At 40.6% G+C, this 6,000-nt stretch overlaps 1 long non-coding RNA gene across 3 annotated transcripts in view; it reads right to left on the reverse strand.

Annotated features, from left to right (window-relative positions):
• Nucleotides 1-6,000, reverse strand: part of LOC132406875 (uncharacterized) — a 74,673-nt gene that overhangs the window by 18,732 nt on the left and 49,941 nt on the right. For 2 of the 3 annotated variants that reach the window (XR_009516316.1, XR_009516303.1), the window contains one exon: nt 5,502-5,784. The exons of the other annotated variant lie outside the window; for it this stretch is intronic. This is a non-coding gene — a long non-coding RNA (uncharacterized LOC132406875). The remainder of the gene's footprint in view (nt 1-5,501; nt 5,785-6,000) is intronic. 3 annotated transcript variants of the gene reach the window in all.

Here is a 6,000-nt window from a genome sequence, read left to right on the forward strand (position 1 = left end):
TTGTCTATCTGCACTGTACTCTCTTAGTACCTGTAACACTATATTCTGCTTCCTGTTTCTTTTTGACTTTTTGTACCACTTGGATGTTCAAAGTTCAAAGTAAATTTATTAACAAATACATATTTGTCACTATATAATACCTTGAGATTCATTTTCTTGCAGGCACTTACAAGGAGAAAAAACTATATATAACCAAAGACTGACAAACTTCAATGTGCAAAAGAAGGCACACTGTGCAAATATAATATTGAGAACCATGAGTTTAAAAGAGTCCTTGAAAGTGAATTTGTTGATTGTAGAATCAGTTCAGAATATCGTGAATGAAGTTGTCCACACTAGCTCAGCAGCCAGATGATTAAAGTGCAACAATTTTTCCTGAACCTGGTGTGTAGGAACTAAGGGTTTGGTACCTACTACCCGATGGTATAAGCAGAGGTGGGCATGGCCTTGATGGTGGGTGTCTCTGATGATGGACGTTGCTTTTTGCAGCAGTGTTCCATGTAAATATACTCAATGGTAGGGAGGGGGTCGCTTGTGATGGATTGGGCTATATTCACCCTTTTCTGTAACCTATTCCGCTCTTGAACAATTGATGTTTCCAGGCCATGACTCAACCAGTGAGGATATCCTCTACTGTGCATCCGAGAAGTTGTTAAAGATTTTGGTGGCATGCCAAATCTACGCACGTTTTTTGGAAAGTAGAGGTGCTGTTCTGCCTTCTTTGTGTTGGTCCCAGGACAGGAATTTAAAGCTACTGAACTTCGCCTCCATTACCCAAATGAGGGCTAGCTCATGGACTGCCAGGATCTTCCTCCTATAGTCAAAAATCAGATCAGCTCTTTGCTTTTGCTGAAGTTGTGGTGTCACCACACAACCATATTTTCAGTCTCCCTTCTATATGCTGATTCATCACCACCTTTGATTTGGTTAACAGTGGTGTCATCACCAAAGTTAAATGCATCATCGGAGCTGTTCTTACCCACACAATCATTAGTATAAAGTGAGTAGAGCACACAGCTCTGTGGTACACCCGTGCTGATCTGGGTGTAGTGGAGATGTCTTTGCCAATCCATACTAATTGGAGCCTGCCAGTGAGGAAATTGAGGATTAGTTGCACAAGGAGGCCCAGGTCATAGATCTTAGTAATGAATTTCATGTGGATAATAGTAGTGAACATTGAATGTATAACATATGGAATGATCTCTCTGGATGGCATTCAATCAAAGGCTTTTCATTGTATTTTGGTTCATGTAACACTAATAAACTAACTACCATTTACCAATCACAAAAGGAAATTTAGAAGACATTTGGACAAGCACACAGACAGGAAAGATTTAAAGAAATATGGGCCAAGCACATGCGAATAAGATTGGCACAGATGGGTACCTTTGTTGGCATGGGCATGTGAGGTCGAAGGATCTGTTTCTGCAGTGTATTACTTTATGAAACATTGTGAGATGTTTCTTTGTGTTTTCAAGCTAAGGATTGTGAAATTTTCTGACAATATTGATTTCATTCACATATTTATTGTAATAGCTACAATTGGACAAGTGTGGAAGATAAATAATGATTTTGTAAAATACCCAGATTTCACTGACATAGACTAACAATGCACTACATTAAAAGGGACAGCCAATGAGTTCTGTAGCTTCAGAAAAATATCTCATTCCCTAAGTTTTATGTTTATACTGCAGAGGGCTGTTTTCCACAGAGTAAAAAGATTGAATTGAAACCCAACAGAATAGACTAGGTGATGATTGCAGATGAATAAAGGAAATTTGTTCCCTTCAGCAAAGGTTACAAGGACAGGGGGTGCATATATTAAAAATTCTGGTTGAAAAGTGCAAAGGTAATTTTGAGGAACAAGTTTTTCATGTGCAGGGCAGTGATAACCTAGCCTCCATCACTACTTGTAGAGCTGGTGGGGACAGAATCAATCAGGGTTCTCAAAAGAGAAATGGAAAGATTGTTGAGAGAGAATAATTTGTAAGGTGTGGGACTGATGGGATTGTTGAATTAGCAGCCAAAATAAGCTCAGTGGGCCAAATAGTCTATTTCTGTGCAATCACATTTCTCTAATTCAAGTGGATATGAGAGAATGGCATGACTGTTAGTTTAACTTGCAACCTGATCCCCACACACATGAAGCTTTCAGTAAGGGCATCAGCAACATCATTGCAAAGTTTCTACACATAATTAGTGAGATTTGTGACTTTGACTTTTGGACTCCAATTGCGAGTGTGCATGTGACCAAATGAATGACCCACAGAAATTACTGATGTATTAATACACTGAACCACTGGAAGAGCTGTCACCAAATTATCAGCTGATCGGAATCAAAATCAGGATTAAAATCACTGGCATATATTGTGAAATTTGTTGTTAGAAATCTAATGGCAGAGGAGAAGAAGATCTTCCTAAATCATTGAGTATGTGCCTTCGGATTCCTGTACTTCCTCCCTGATGGTAGCAGTGAGAAGGGGTCATGCCCTGGATGAACGGATGGATCTTTAATGGTGGATGCTGCCTTTTTGAGGCATCACTCAGAGAAGATGTCCTGGATGCTGGGGAGGCTAGTGCACATGATGGAGCTGACAGAGTTTACAACTTTCTGCAACTTATTTCAATCTTGTGCAGTGGCCTGTTGTCCCCATACCAGACAGTGATGCAGCCAGTTAGAATACTCTCCACAGCACATTTGCAGAAACTTGTGAGTTTGTAGAAATTACAGCCGGGGAAGAATCACGTAGTGTAGCATGTACATCTTTGGTCAGATTATGGAAACAAACTAATGCACATGGAGATATACAAACAACAAAAGCAGAGATTACATATATCCATTATGAAATGGGAAGTGAGAGAAAGAAAGAGAGCAAGTCTAAGAGAGCTCGTGTTTTCCAACCCAGTCCATATGAAGGGTCTCAACCAGAAATTTTAACTGTATATTTCTCTCCACAGAAGTTGCCTGATACACTCTCTTCCAATGTTTTGTGTGTTGCTCCAGATTCCAGCAACTGCAGTCACTTGTAGCTCCAAAGCATTTTCATTGGTTATTCATTTTTTTAGGATGTGGACGTCTCTGCCAATGCCCATGAGAAGAGGGAGTTGACCTACTGCTTGAAGCTTGTGAAGTGGTTTTCACGGTGCCGTTGGGTGGGGGAGATCTAGGATTTAGATCTAGTGATGATAAAGGAATGGGTAATTCCCTCCAGGTCAGCACCGTGAGTATCCTGTAAGGGAAACTGCAAGCGCTGGTGTCCTGTTTGCTGCTGCCTTCACCTTCCCCAGTGCTAGAGGATTTGGAAGAATCAGAATCAGGTTTATTATCAGTGGCATGTGACATGAAATTTATTAACTTAGTAACAGCAGTTCAATGTAATACATAATATAGAAGAAAAATAAATAAATAAATCATATTCAGCATACTTCGATATACTTTATACAGTATATGTATATTGAATACATTAAAAATCATGCAAATACATAAGTACTACATATTTAAAAAAATGAGGTAGTGTCATAGGGTTCAATGTCCATTTATGAATGGGATGGCGGAGGGAAAGCAGCTGTTCCAGAATCACTAAGTGTGTGCCTTCAGGCTTCTGTACCTCCTACATGATGTTCACAGTGAGGAAAAGGTATGCCCTGGGTGCTGGAGGTCCTTAATAATGGACGCTGCCTTTCTGAGACACCACTCCTTGAAGGTGTCCTGGGTATATTGTAGGCTGGTACCCAAGATGGAGCTAACTAGATTTACAACCCTCTGCAGCTGCTTTCGGTCCTGTGCAGTAGCCCCTCCATACCAGACAGTTATGCAGCCTGTCAGAATGCTCTCCAAGGTATATTTATAGAAATTATTGAGTGTATTTGTCAACATACCAAATCTCTTTAAGCTCCTAATGAAGTACAGCCACTGTCTTGCCTTCTTTATAACTGCATCGATACGTTGGGACCAGGCTAGATCCTCAGAGATCTTGACACCCAGGAACTTGAAATTGCTCATTCTCTCTGCTTCTGATCCCTCTATGAGGATTGGTATGTGTTCCTTTGACTTACTCTTCTGGAAGTCCACAATCAGATTTTTTGTCTTATTGATGTTGAGTGCCAGGTTGTTGCTGTGGCACCATTCCACTGGTTGGCATATCTCACTCCTGTACACCCTCTCATCACCACCTGGGATATAATTGCAGTTCCATTGGTGAGTAACCTCAGTGTAGATAGTACAGAGTACAGTCCTTGTGCACTGGTGTTGGGAGGAATGGATGTTTATGGTGACTAATGGGACACCAATGAGGGAATTGAAAGGACAGATAACTCCAGCATAAGAGACAATGAGAGATAGAGCAAGAGACAGAGAAACAGTTTGTTTGGCCAGCAAAGTCCACACCTACCATCATGAACTCCTTTACATGAATCCAACATTAGCAAGTTGATTGAGGATTAACCGATCAGAAAGGATGGATGACGGGAGTTGAGTATAGATACCACTGGACCAGACATGCCTAGGCATCATCCCTGATGAAGATGGTGGAATTTGTCATCGAAAATTAGTTAAATCTAGTACCTGAATCCCGCTGGAAGTTCAAGAAGAGTTAATGCATCGTATACTAGAAAGCACTAGAACCATTTTAATATATTTTTTCTTTTCATAATCCAAGTGGGTGGCATAGTATGTTAGTGGTTAACACAATGCTTCTTAGCACCAGCTGTAAGATCAGGTTCAATTCCTGCTGTGTCTGTTATGAGTCTGTATGTTCTCCCTTGTGAATGCATGGGATTCTTCTGGGTGCTGTGGTTTCCACGTACAATCCAAAGATGTATAGGGTAGTGCTAGTAAGCTATGGACATCCTATATTGACACTGGAAGCATGTCAACACTTGCAGGCTGCCAGTACAATCCCTGCTGATTTGATTTAACACAAAAGAGGTATGCTTCTATGTACATATGATAAATAAAGCTAATCTTAAAAAAATATTGCAATCAACTGCCATCGGATTCTACCAATCATCTACAAACTCAGAGTAAGTTACAATGGCCACACAAGGGTTGGAAAATAGCAGTTGGAAAATAGAACTGTCCTCACTGGGTGTCTGGACACAGCTATTCAGTGAGCTAAACAACTCCTCAAAAATCAGCCAAGATTAAAGCTTTCCTTCAGGTGAAACTGCAGAGAGTTAAGTAAAATACGGATTAAATTCTGTAGAAAATCATTTATGCCTGAATATACTAATGCTGTTGACTATTTCCACAACAGGTGTTAATCAAGACAGTGCACACACATAGTACTCATACAAGAGTAAACTCGTGACACAAATATAAACAAACATTATACTTTCTTCAAATATATCTACTAAATATTTACTAATATTATTACAAACTTATGACTCATCATTTCAAGGCCAATTTAGGAGTGGATGGAGTTGAATGTTTTTCCACTGTGTGTTTTAATACAGAACTAAAAACTACCCACACAGGAAGTGATGTAAGAAAAACAACTTACATATAGAAAGTGATTTCATACAAAATGAACCCGGCTTCTTGATGCACCATCAATAACTCTAGGAGACTGGAAGTGTACGATAGGCTTTCATTAACAGCGAAAAGGAAGTACGACATGTCGAAGACTGAGGGAGGAGCTGTGCCCTAATCGCCTTTATATAGGAGTCTGTGGGAGGAGCCACAGGAGCAGTCAGCAGAGGGGCGTGTCCAGACAGGTATACATTGTTTACCACACTTCTATAGGCCAGAACAATGCTGGAGGAACTCAGCAGGTCAGGCGGCATCTATGGAGAGATACAGACAGTCAACATTTCAGGTCGAGAGTAACAGTCAGTCGACGTTTCAGGTCGAGACTCTTTGCCTGGACTGGCCAGTGCATTACAGTGGCCAGTTAGCCTGCCAATGAGTTTGGGACGTGAGGGGAAGCTGAAGCACCCACAGGGAACCTATGAGGTCACAGAAAGAATGTGATCTCCACACAGATATCATGATTGAACCTG

This window comes from Hypanus sabinus, chromosome 1 (assembly GCF_030144855.1).
Source record: "Hypanus sabinus isolate sHypSab1 chromosome 1, sHypSab1.hap1, whole genome shotgun sequence".
NCBI classification, from domain to species: domain Eukaryota; kingdom Metazoa; phylum Chordata; class Chondrichthyes; order Myliobatiformes; family Dasyatidae; genus Hypanus; species Hypanus sabinus.